Below are 14,127 nucleotides of genomic sequence, written 5' to 3' on the forward strand. Positions count from 1 at the left end.
GGGTGGCTGGACACACAGCAGGTGAGGGGGGGGGTCTGGACACACAGCAGGGAGGGGGGGGGTAGGCCAGACAAACAGCAGGGAGGGGGGGGGGGTAGGCCGGACACACAGCAGGGAGGGGGGGGGCTGGACACAGCAGGGGGGGGGTAGGCCAGACACACAGCAGGTGAGGGGGGGGGTGGCTGGACACACAGCAGGGAGGGGGGGGGGTAGGCCGGACACACAGCAGGTGAGGGGGGGGGGGCTGGACACACAGCAGGTGAGGGGGGGGGGCTGGACACACAGCAGGTGAGGGGGGGTGGTAGGCCGGACACACAGCAGGTGAGGGGGGGGTGGCTGGACACACAGCAGGGAGGGAAGGGGGTAGGGGGGTGGCCTTATTATAATAACCGTGTGGGGGAGGAGTCTGCGGCGGTGGGTGAATGAGATGTGGGGGCAGGCTGCTAAGGGTGCAGGGGAGGAGGGGAAGGGAGCCGGATGGATCTGAATGTGAGCCGCACGTAAGGGACCATACTGATCCTCCCCACCTCAGCCCGCTGGTGCTGCTGCCTGACTTCTTCCGTGCAGCACAGCTGTCTTCTCCGGCTGCCGCTGCCGCTCCCGCACCCGCTTCAGGTGTGGGGGTACCACACCGCTCAGTAGGCAAGCGCTGTCAGTCAGGAGTCAGCGCTGCACCGGATGTCTCTTCTGGATGTCCTCTGACTTTCTCCTGCGGCGCAACTCCAGCTATTCCTCCCGCTGCGGCTCCCACTTCGGGTAAGGGGACCATATTGCTCAGTAGTGAGCACTTTCGGTAAGCCTGCGGCTGCTATGCCGCTACCCCTCTCCTCCACAGTCCTAATGGGTCGCTGCAGTCTGTAAGGGACCGCAGGTGCACACACCCAGGAACCGCTGGCTCTCCTCCCGCCGCCAGCAGCTACTTTTATAACCTCAGCCTGCACGAGACCCCTTCCCTCACTCACTCTCGCTCTCCTGGCGGCCACTGCGCAGCCGCAACAAATTGAAAAGCCCTATCTCTATAATGGGGCATATTTCTCTTAATTAAAAAAACCCTATAACTTTCTGAAAAACCACAACCCCAAAAGGCACTACACTGGGGCATACTCTATCTAGTAAAACAAACCCCAAGTCTTAATTCGTCCTCTATCCGGAGTTATGCCTTCCCAAAAAATATCTAATTCACTCTATAGGAAAACGGTGTCAAAAAGCCACAAAGGAAGTCACAGAAAAAAACTGACAGTTGGAACTTTAGGTTACTCCCAATTCCTCATTTTTTATTATTTTGCCCTGAAATTTGGCATGCAGCACCGGGTGACGATTCTACACGCCCATGCCAAATTTCAGCTCAGTACGTCCAATCAGTTTTGAGGTGTAGCCCCTCAAACACCATGCCCCCATCTCAGAAGTTCCCTATGGGAGAATTCCGTTTGTTCGATTCAGCCTTAATATAAGGGCACGACCGTGCCCTTATAATATCTATCTATCTATCTATCTATCTATCTATCTATCTATCTATCTATCGTATGTGTGTGTATATATACATCTATACATACATGCGCTAACACCTGGACATACACTGATGTACCCACACCTAATATCCATACATACACGCCCTGACACCTGGACATACACCAACATTCCCACACCTGCATCTATACATACACATGCTGACACCTGGACATACACCAACATACAAGCACCTGCATCTATATATACACGCGCTGACAAATGGACATACACCGACGTACCCACACTTGCATCTATACATACATGCACTGACATCTGGACATACAAGCACCTGCATCTATACATACACGCGCTGACACCTGAACCTACACTGACCTTCCCACACCTGCATCTATACATACACATTCTGACACCTGGACATACACAGACGTACCCACACCTGCATCTATACATACACGCGTTGACACCTGGACGTACACTGACGTACACACACCTACATCTATATATGCATGGATGCAAATGTGGGTACGTCTGTATACGTCCAGGTGTTAGCATGTGTATGTATAGATGTTAGGTGTGGGTACATCAGTGTATGTCCAGGTGTCAGCACATGTATGTATAGATTCACATGTGGGTAAGCCGGTGTACGTCCACGTGTCAGCATGTGTAGGTATAGATGCAGGTGTGGGTACGTTGGTGTACGTTTAGGGGTCAGCGTGTTAATGTATAGATGTTGGTGTGTATGTCAGTGTACGTACAGATATAGGTGTGTGTGTGTGTGTGTGTGTGTGTATGTATGTATGTATATGTATAGAGGAAGGTGTGATACATACATATAACACATACATGATAGATACATACATATATCACACACACGATAGATAGATAGATAGATAGATAGATACATACAAGATAGATACATACATACATGATAGATACATATATATACACACACATACGATAGATAGATAGATAGATAGATACATATATATATATATATATATCACAAACATATATGATTCATACATATATCACACACACATACATGATACATACATGAGAAAGACCTGGGATGGTGATGAGGCCAGGGCCCCCTGCTGATGTTGCGTTGAGGAAGGCAGTGTTCCAGGGCGGATGCCAGTCGGGGAGAGCGCCGCGCAGCCCGGGAAAAATACTGCTGAGGAGCTACATCTGGAAGAGCCCCTGGGAGGGAGAGTGCCACATGCCCCATCCTGCGCGGCAGACTCTGCAGGCCTGCACATGGGAAGGGAGGTCTCTGGCCACACGTACTCACCCTTCTGCTGAAGCCCCGCTGCTGTCCCCATCAGCGCTCTCCAGCGGGGAGCGGGGCCAGGATGAACCTCAACCTGTGAGAACTATCTTCATGATTAAGAGATCTCATATGCAAGATAAGTATGTGTTGGGATAGGGCTGGGGAGGGTGGCTGCTCGGGCACACCCCCGTCAAGTTAAGGAGATTTAACTGAGGAAGCACAAGGGAACTCTCGTCTGGGGACAACAACTGCAGGGAGACCACATCTTTTCAGATGAACATGGGAGGGCGGAAGGCTGCCTAATACTGAAGCACCCTCAGACATTAAACCATATGCAACAACTATTGCAAGCATTCCTGGGGGAAGGTCTGCAGCAGACGGATTTGCATACGGTGATGTCATCCAAGCAGTGGGCCAAAGTTGGCTGGAACCCTCATCTGTATATGAAAAGAGAAAAGGGGCATGCAGGGCATGGCGGCCTTTTGCGGCGCTTGGATAACCCCAAGTTTGCATTAAACACCCCCACCCTCCTTCGGTGTGGGGCTCATGTTGGCCATGCCCAAGCCCCTGAAGCATTCAAGCTGATTTCTTGCAGCAGCTGGGCACTGTAACAGCTTCAGAGCTGCTCTACAAGACAAGTAAAAGGGTGTGGGCCCTGCAGCACCACCTGTAGTTTGCATACACACATATATAGGACAGCATCTCTTATATGCCCCAGGGTCAATAAAATAGTATCCTTGTCTAGGCTATCCATCCCCTCAGATAAGGTATTTGTCCATGCCGCTACAGCACTACACACCCTGGCCGACGCAATTGCCGGTCTGAGTAAGGTACCTGAATGTGTATAAATGGACTTCAGGGTAATCTCCTGTTTGCGGTCAGCACACTCTTTGAGGGTAGCCGTATCCTGGGACGGGAGGGCTACCTTCTTGGATAAGCGTGTTAATGCTTTGTCCACCCTAGGGGAGGATTCCCATCGTAACCTATCCGTTGATGGGAAAGGATACGCCATAAGAATCCTTTTGGAAATCTGCAGTCTTTTATCTGGAGATTCCCAAGCTTTTTCACATAACTCGTTCAGCTCGTGTGAGGGGGGAAAGGTTACCTCAGGCTTCTTTCCCTTGTACATATGTACCCTCTTGTCAGCGACAGGGGGTTCCTCTGTGATGTGCAAAACATCTTTTATTGCCATAATCATAAATCGAATGGATTTTGCCAATTTTGGTTGTAACTTTGCATCATCGTAATCGACACTGGAGTCAGAATCCGTGTCGGTATCTGTGTCAACAATCTGGGATAGTGGGCGCTTATGAGACCCTGACAGTCCCTGCAACATAGGATCAGGCATGGGTTGAAACCCTGACTGTCCCAAAGCTTCTGCCTTGTCTAATCTTTTGTGCAATGAGTTTACACTAGCATTTAAAACATTCCACATATCCATCCAATCAGCTGTCGGCGGAGACACCACATTCATTTGCTCCCGCTCCTCTCTAATATAGCCTTCTTCCTCAGACATGTCGACACACGTGTACCGACACACTTCACACACAGGGAATGCTTTTTCTGAAGACAGTTTCCCCACAAGGCCCTTTGGAGAGACAGAGAGAGAGTATGCCAGCACACCCCCCAGCGCTATATAACCCAGGAATAAAACAGTAACTTAATGTTTGCCCAGTAGTGCTGCTGTATGTAATTTGCGAATTATGTGCCCCCCCCCCCCCCTCTTTTCAACCCTCTTGTCTAACGTGGTATAAGCAGGGTAGAGTCCGGGGAGCTTCCTCTCAGCGGTGCTGTGGAGAAAAAATGGCGCTGGTGAGTGCTGAGGGAGAAGCCCCGCCCCCTCGGAGGCGGGCTTCTGTCCCGCTTAAACTGTAAAATTGGTGGGGGCTTATACATATATAAAGTGCCCAGCTGTATATATGTTATATTTTTGCAAAAGAGGTTTATATTGCTGCCCAGGGCGCCCCCCCTGCGCCCTGCACCCTTACAGTGACCGGAGTATGTGAGGTGTATGGGAGCAAAGGCGCACAGCTGCAGTGCTGTGCGTTACCTCAGTGAAGATCATGAAGTCTTCTGCCGCCTCTGAAGTCTTCTTTTCTTCTCATACTCACCCGGCTTCTATCTTCCGGCTCTGCGAGGGGGACGGCGGCGCGGCTCTGGGACGGACGGCGAGGGTGAGATCCTGCGTACCAATCCCACTGGAGCTAATGGTGTCCAGTAGCCTAAGAAGCAGGACCTTGCAACTCAGAGAGTAGGGCTGCTTCTCTCCCCTCAGTCCCTCGATGAGGGAGTCTGTTGCCAGCAGTGCTCCCTGAAAATGAAAAACCTAACAAAATACTTTCTGTCAGAAAGCTCAGGAGAGCTCCTGAAAAGCACCCAGTCTCCACTGGGTACAGTATCAAACTGAGGTCTGGAGGAGGGGCATAGAGGGAGGAGCCAGTGCACACCCAGAACTAAAGTCTTTCTTAAAGTGCCCATGTCTCCTGCGGAGCCCGTCTATCCCCATGGTCCTTACGGAGTCCCCAGCATCCTCTAGGACGTTAGAGAAAATAGGATTTTAATACCTACCGGTAAATCCTTTTCTCTTAGTCCGTAGAGGATGCTGGGCACCCGTCCCAGTGCGTACTGTGTCTGCAGTTATTAAATGGCCCTTAACTCCAGAACATTTATGTGGAGATGAAAACATCCAAGGAAGACTTGACCATCTTCCTTGGATGTTTTCCCCCTGTGTGACTGCTCTCCAGCCTCAGAGGGTTGCATCCGTCCTGGATCCCGAACCATCGCCCCTCTAGGTGGTGAGAACTGTGCAGCCACCAATGGAGTGAGATTCTGGTCTTGGAAGACAGGATTATCCTCCGGTGCATGTGTAGGTGGGATCCGGACCACTTGTCCAACAGGTCCCACTGGAACACTCTGGCATGGAACCTGCCAAACTGAATGGCCTCGTAGGCCGCAACCATCTTCCCCAGCAACTGAATGCATTGATGGATTAACACTCTTGCTGGTTTCAGAATTTGTTTGACCAGACTCTGGATCTCCAGAGCCTTTCCACTAGAAGAAAACCTCTTCTGTGTCCAGTATCACTCCCAAAAACAACAACCGCGTCATTGGGACCAACTGCGATTTTGGCAAGTTTAGGAGCCAACCATGTTGTTGAAGAACTGTCAGGGAGAGTAGATGTTTTGAACCAACTGGTCCCTGGATCTCGCCTTTATCAGGAGATCATCCAAGTACGGGATAATTGTGACTCCTTGCTTGCGAAGGAGAACCATCATTTCCGCCATCACCCTGGTGAAAATCCTCGGAGCCGTGGACAGACCAAACGGCAACGTCTGAAATTGGTAATGACAATCCTGAATTGCAAACCTCAGGTAGCTTGATGCAGTGGCTAAATGGGAACATATAAGTAGGCATCCTTTATGTCTACCAAAACCATGAAATCTCCTTTATCCCCCAGACTGGAGATCACTACCCTGAGAGATTCCATCTTGAAATTGAATTTCTTTAGGTAGAAATTAAGGGATTTCAGATTTAAGATTGGTCTAACTGAGCCGTCCGGCTTCGGGACCACGAAGAGGCTTGAATAAAAACCTTCTCCCTGCTGACTAAGGCTGATTTGAACAATCGGTGAGGGGGAACGTCTTGAAACCCCAGTTTGTACCTTTGGGACACTATTTGTAAAGCCCACGAGTCCAGGTCCGAATGAATCCAGAACTGACTGAAGAGTTTTAGACGTGCCCCCCACTGGTGCGGGCTCCTGCAAGAGAGCCCCAGCGTCATGCAGTGGATTTGGCAAAAGCAGAGGACGATCTCTGCTCCTGCGATCTTGAAGAGGCTACAGACCTCTTCCCTCTTTTCCTTCCTCTACCTGCAAAGAAAGGGGAATCTTAACTTCTTGCATATCTATTGGGCCGAAATGACTGCGTCAGATAATGATGCGTCTTCATCCGTTGAGAGGGAACATAGGGCAAGAAGGATGACTTACCTGCGGGAGCTGCCGAGATCAAATTAACTAGGCCGTCGCCAAACAAGGCTTCACCTTCATAGGGAAGAGACTCCCTTTCTTCTTGGAGTCAGCATCAGCATTCCCTTGGTGAATCCACAATGCCCTCCTATCCGAGACTGCCATGAAATTGGCCCGTGAGCACTTGTGCCCGGTGTAGGATTTTTAAATATGTGTAGTTTACTGTATGCAAAGGTTTAAAACCTTTTAGGAACTGAGATCTAAGGTGTATTACATGTAGTTTAAAAAAAACAAAAAAGGTTTATTTTATGGCAGTAGTTTCCAAACTGGGGTTCTTGCACTGGTAGCATAGTTTGGTGGTCCAGGACCAATTAAAATTATTTATACTTTATTAAATTGGCAAAACCATTCCCTCACAACATAACTGAACCTGAGGATGACATGCTATAAACACAATTTACTTAATTTTATATTTTTTTCTGAATTTCTCAATAAAAAAAACTTTGGCCTAGGGGTGCCGTGAAACAAATTGTGATACTCTAGGGCAGGGGTGTCAAACCCATGGGCCGCATGCCGCCCCCAATGCATCCTTTTGTGGCCCACAGGCCGGGGTCCGACAGGGGTCCTTTTGTGGCCCGATCACCTTGCTTAGAGCGAGGGCAGGAGAGTGCAGCCAGAGTCTTTGCTTTCTATGTGCGGCACCATCTTCCCGAAGAGATCACCGGGAAGATAGTGCCCCTTCCACTGGCTACAGCACAGGTATACTGGGGTGGGGTAGCAAACTGGGGGCCCCAATGGGCCCCTCCAGCAGTCCCTCTACCAAAACACGTCTTTTGGTGGTTTTGCGGTGTTGTTATAACTACATGGTGACGATACTGTAGCACAGAGATTTTCAACCATTTACAACTCACGTCACACAGAACAAGATTTAAATATTGACAAGGCACACTGAAATATAATGGTGATGCATGGTGCAGTATCGTGTCCTAGGATGTCATGTCGCAGCTTCTCCATAGGTAACGCCTGAACAGGCCCGGTGACAGGGGGGACAAAGGGGACACTTGTTCAGGGCTCCAAGTATTAAGAACAGAAATAATGGGGCCACAGTGCCAATATTGCTTTTTAAAGTGTATCCACCAACTGCTCAATTTAAGCAGGAAAACAATTAACAGGCCAACTAAACCCTCCCCCCTCCTTTTACCCCATCACTTTGTCCAGTCCCTGTGGTCCATACTGTATTGCCATTATTATGCATGTTGCTGTGCTGGCCCTTTTCTGAATGTCCCTGCCACCGCCACCGAAGAGCTGGATAGCCCAGTATGAAAACCACCTGCCGGCCTCACTGACGGTCCGAGTCAAAGGCTCCATTTTTTTTAAAGATCCCTCTGCCAAGTTAAGGGGGGGTTGAGGGGGCCCCAGAGATATCAGTGTACTGGGCCCCGAGATTTCTGTTGCTGGCCCTGACCCTCAGGGGCGTATCTACCCCTTGGCCAGGATGGCACTTGCCAGGGGCACCATCCAGCTGTGCCAACCGTGGCTAAGGGATAGAGTTCTGCAGTCTCGAAAGGGCGCTATGGCAATCAGCGTGGGACTGACCAATTAGACGGTGAGGGAAGGATACTGAAATTGTCCCAACCCTGTTACAGTTTGAAACGCCCCTCAACTGCTGTCCACTGCTTCACTCCTAGCTCTGCCCCTTTGAAATTATTAATCCCTACCCCCCGGTAGGCGGAGTTCTCCAGGCCCATACTCAGGAGTCACCACTGCTGTACATTATGTGCCGGTTGTAGAGGCAGAGCGGGGAACATCAGAGAACGCCACAAATTACACAGTGGGCAAGGAGATGGCTGGAGACAGCTGCACAGCCATGCCTTGCAAGTTCGAGAGAGCTGTTGAATTTCAGCACTTCAAGCCAGAGCCTGCCCCCTGCTGCCCAAGCAGTCCGTGACAGTTAGTGTCGAGGAGGGGGGGATTTGTGCATGTGTGCTATCAGTGTGTGTGGGGGGGGGGTGGGGGGGTGGAGGATGTGTGTGACTGTGAGGGAGCTGTCAGTGTCAGTGGGGAGAGGAGCAGGAGGGAGTTGTCAGTGTGTGGAAGTGATGAGAGTTGTCAGTACTGGGGAAATGTGTGTGTGTGTGTGTACTAGATTTAGGAGTGTGTGTTTGTGAGAGGTTTCAGTTGGGGAATTAGAGTTCATACAGTAATTAAATGTTTTCATATTGAGAACTACATCTCCCAGCATATACAGTGTGCTGGGGATGCTAACAAGCTTTATTTAAAAGTTTAAAAAACATTGCTTTTATGACTGCAATGGTTAAAAAGGGAGAGCTATAAATCAATTTATCAGTGAATGATCGCAGTTTGAGCTGTTACATTTTACTGAACCACCTATCCCTCCACACTCACTACCTGTCCTCAGGATACATTTACCATCCCGGCAGACGGTATACCGGCGGTCATTTGACCGATGTTGGAATCCTGACACCACTTGGGAGACTGGTGCCGGCACACAGACAGCCAACATCCCGAAGGCGAGTATTGGAGGGAGGGTTAGGACCGGGGGAGCGGGTGTTAGGGAAGGCACTAGGAGGGGGGGGGGTTAGTCCTAGCTGCCACCCCCTGAGGGTTAGCCCTATCCGCCACCCCCCCAGAGGATTAGGATTAGGTATCATGTGACTGCTGGAATCCCGACCGCCGGATGCCATACCCAACCCCCTTTACTTTTTCAGGCATTTCTATCTCTCCTCTCTCTATGGTGTTCCGATTGCCCACTTTCCCTTGTGCTTTTCTCTATCTCTCTCTCTCTCCTTTGTTTAGAGCATCAGTTTCTGTAGTCCACTTTATCCTTATTTTTTCCAGTGTTTCACTATCTCTCTGATGTAATGAGGATGTATGGTCTAGAGGGATCAGTAATGCATTGTACTGTATAGAGGCGTCAGGGATGTAGCGTAGGGTATAGAGGCGTCAGGGATGTAGCGTAGGTTATAGAGGCATCAGGAATGTAGCGTAGGGTATAGAGGCGTCAGGGATGTAGCATAGGGAATAGAGGCGTCAGGGATGTAGCGTAGGGAATAGAGGCGTCAGGGATTTAGCTTAGGGAATATAGGCATCAGGGATGTACTAGCAGGTATATAGAGGTCAGTGTACTGTATAGAGGGGTCAGTAATGCAGTGATGGTTATAGAAAGGTCAGTGATGTAGTGTAGGGTATAGAGGGGTCAGTTATGTAGTGTGGGGTAAAGAGGGGTCAGTAAAGATACTAAGCTGAAGTACTTAGAACACTTCTTGAATTAAGACACAACCTGCAAGAAAAAGTATGCAATATGGGTGAAAAGGCAAATGTCAGAGGTCTGATACAAGTGACCAGCTCCACACCTTGCACCACATAGCGTTATGTTAAACTGGGATATGTTCTTTTTTGGTGTGTGTGTATGTATGTGTGTGTGTGTGGGGGGGGGGGGGGGTGCCAAAGGAAATTTTTGCCAGTGGCTCCTTTGGTCTAGAACCAGCCCTGATCACAAAATATTTTTGTCTGAGCAGACTGGACACTGATCAGCGTTGGCTCATTCTCAGCCCCCCGCCCAGCCTCTGCTGCCAACAGACTGCTATTAGCTAGTTAACCTTCTGCCTTCCCTATCTATGACACAGACTGCTGCTAATGCTACCAGACTGTTCCCAGTGGCTTCACACCAACAGTGAATCCCAGCCGATGATGTAGGGCAGCGTGTGGGGGAGGGGGTCAGTTGCTGTGGCTCCAACATGGTAACCGCCAATGGACTGCAATGCTTTATCGAAAGGGGGGGCGCCAGTCCCTTACTTTGCCAGGGGCGCTTGGACCCCTAGCTACACCTCTGTTGACCCTAACCGATACCCCTAAACTAACCATAATTCCTGCAGTAAAAATCCATGTTTCTATGTATATAGGGGGTCATTCCGAGTTGATCGCATGCTGCCGTTGTTCGCTGCGTAGCAATCAGTTGAAAAAAAATGGCTAATCTGTGCATGCGCATGCTCCGTAATGTGCATGCGCATCGTACGGGTACAAAGTCCATTGTGGTTTTGCACTAGTTCTAGCGATTATTCCAATCACAGAACAGGCCACAAGGAGATTGACAGAAAGAGGGCGTTTCTGGGTGTCAACTGACCGTTTTCAGGGAGTGCTTGGAAAAATGCAGGCGTGGCAGAAGAAATGCAGGCGTGGCTGGGCATTCGCTGGATGGGTGTGTGACATCAAAAGCCGTCCCTCGGTTGTTAGAATCAACGCACACGAAGTGTAACTACAGTGCTGGTCTTATTTTGAAACGATTTTGCAGGCGCTCTGCTGCTCAAGTGTTCGCACTTCTCCAAAGTGAATATACACTCTCCAGTGGGCAGCGACAATGCGTTTGCATGGCTGCTAAAAACTGCTAGCGAGCAATCAACTCAGAATGACCCCCATAGTGTATTGCAAGAAAATATCTGTAAATCCAATGGTACCGTAAGTGCGGTATATACTCGCACTTCTTTGCGGGGTGAGAACATCTCCCCTAAGTGAAGTCAGCCCTATGAATAGAGTTTGTGTGATCCCTGTGCAGCAGTCACAGAAAGGGTTCATCTCTGCAGTTTGTCACTCAAATTACATTGCTGCATTTTTTCTAGAAGTGGATCTGAGAGCTGTTACCCGCAGACCAGCTACAATAATTATCCTGGGTACTCACTAGACCAGTGGTTCTCAAACTGCACCCTGGGGTGCCTCAGGACACCTGCAGGGGTGCCTTGGATTGGTGGTCCAGGACCAATTCAAAATATTTATAGTTAGTGTTATAGGCAAAACCAGTGCTGTTGGCTGGCAATCATAACATATGTGCACAAGCAGAAGCAAATCCTGTCCCCTACCAAAGGGCCAGTGCTAGGGTGTTTGGCGCCTCCCTGCAAACTATTAATTTGGGCCCTCTCTCCAATACTTAATAAAGGGACAGTGCGCTCCTTAAAAAAAGAAGGTGTGGTATCACAAGGAAGGGGCATGGCCACACAATAGCACCCCAAATCAAAATACGCCACACAGTAGCACTATCTTATTGTCATTACACCGCATGTAATAATAATAATAATAATACCCACAGTCGCAGTGCCCTTTATACACATAACCACCATATCAGTGCAGCTTACACACATAATGCCAACAGTAGCAGTGCCCCTTCTACACATGCCCACGGTGGCAATCCTTTACATGGCAAATATCAACCTGGTTTTGCCATGTAAAGGATTGCCACTTTAAAAACAAACAATCAAACAAAAACAAAAAAAACAACAGGAAAAAACACAAAATCTCTCACTTTCTGATTCTCACACCCTATTACATTCCTCCCTATATATTTAAATGTTTCTATTACTGTATGTTCCCTCTTCCCTTCTCCAAACTATACACATCAACATTTTTTAGTATTTCCAGGTAAGTTTTGTGATGTAGGCCATGCACAATTTTAGTTGCCCTAATGTATTTACAGCCTTCTGGAGATATGGCTTCTGGAACTGAACACAGGATTCTAAATGTGGCTGTACCAAGGACCTATACAGTGGCATTACAGGTTGAGTATCCCTTATCCAAAATGCTTGGGACCAGAGGAATTTTGGATATCGGATTTTTCTGTATTTTGGAATAATTGCATACCATAACGAGATATTATGGTGATGGGACCTAAATCTAAGCGCAGAAGGCATTTATGTTTCATATACACCTTATACACACAGCCTGAAGGTCATTTTAGCCAATATTTTTTATAACTTTGTGCATTAAACAAAGTGTGTGTACATTCACAGAATTAATTTATGTTTCATATACACCTTATACACACAGTCTGAAGTTCATTTAATACAATATTTTTAATAACTTTGAGTATTAAACAAAGTTTGTGTACACTGAGCCATCAAAACACAAAGGTTTCACTACTGTATCTCAGTCTCACTCAAAAAAGTCCGTATTTCGGAATATTCCGTATTTCGGAATATTTGGATATGGGAAACTCAACCTGTATTACTTTTTTCTGCTACTGGTTCTTTAACCTATGCAAACAAGCATCTGACTTGCCTTTCCTATTGCTTTGTTACATTGCTTACCTGAAATAGTAATACTTAGATAGCTTTCCTCTTGCCATTATAATGCCCTTAATATTATAGTTAGCCTTTGCATTTTTGAGACGTGTATGATTTTGCATTTTTTGGCATTAAATGTTGCCATGTTCTTGACCATTCCTCTAGTCCAGGGGCGGAACTGCCAGAGACAACGGAGTCAGTTGCCGCCGGGCTCCAGCCCTAAAGGGGCTTCCTCCATTGCCCCCCGGCTGTTACGTGCCCTTCCTACTAAATAGACAAAGGCGCTACCAGCAGGGTCTCGCAGTTTGTACATTCCATGCCGTAACACCCTTCTTTCCACCTTCACAATGAAGCTATTGGTACTTTGCAAAAAAAAAAAATTATTAGCATTGCAACTCAGCAGATCAATGCAGTGTGCAGCCACACACTCCATATATCTGCTCAGCCACAAAGCTGATTATTTCTTCACAAAGTACAAGGTGAGCTCCAAATAGAATTCTCTAGCTTAGATTATACCTTTCTATGCAAGGGTAAATAGCTCAATTGTTTGACTGCAATGCCACAGGAAATGGTTTGGATCCAAGACAGTGTGACTGAATAATAAAGAAACCTTAAGATGAGTTCATGAATGTTGTATAAGTATTAGTGAGAGAAGGGGTCAGGAGCATGCTAGGCTGCAAAAAATAAGGTAGGCTGCAAGTGAAAGTAATGATCTCCTATATATTTTCCCAGATCTGTCACTCTGTGTGGCTAACTCTGGGGGAAGTCACAGCAATGGGCGGAGACGGCAACTGCAGGACGATACACCAGTGCCAGCAGCAGACCGTAACAAAGTGACAGATCAGGGAGAATATATAGGAGGTAGGGAGGTGGCCATGGTACATGGCTGGCCAAGGGACACTAGCTCATGTACACCTTTACCACTGAGGCTGGCCACCAAGGATGGACCTGTCACCAGTGCACATGCAATAACCTCTTCTGCTGCCCTCTTTGCAACTCAGATTGCCCAGTGCTCCCCTTCGCTAACAGTCCACAAAGTTTCCCCATCTCACGATCTGCCTCCTCACCCCCACTTTCATCTCTACAGCACACGCGCATATCATACAAGATCCCATCATGCGTACGTAGGTCTGAAATGCAAGAGGGAGGTTGGGGGGAGATTGGCATGCGCCAGCAACACCACACAGCTCACTGTGACCACAGTGGAGAGACGCTGCAACAGGACAATACACCAACCTCGGAGCAAGGAACTGCGTCGGTCAGGAGGAGAACTATTTCAATAGCATAAAAAGGTTAATGCGTCCCACCCTATGGACACCAGACTCATCAAGTCACTGTTGCCAGAGTCTCAT

This window comes from Pseudophryne corroboree, unplaced genomic scaffold (genome assembly GCF_028390025.1).
Source record: "Pseudophryne corroboree isolate aPseCor3 unplaced genomic scaffold, aPseCor3.hap2 scaffold_983, whole genome shotgun sequence".
Lineage (NCBI taxonomy): Eukaryota > Metazoa > Chordata > Amphibia > Anura > Myobatrachidae > Pseudophryne > Pseudophryne corroboree.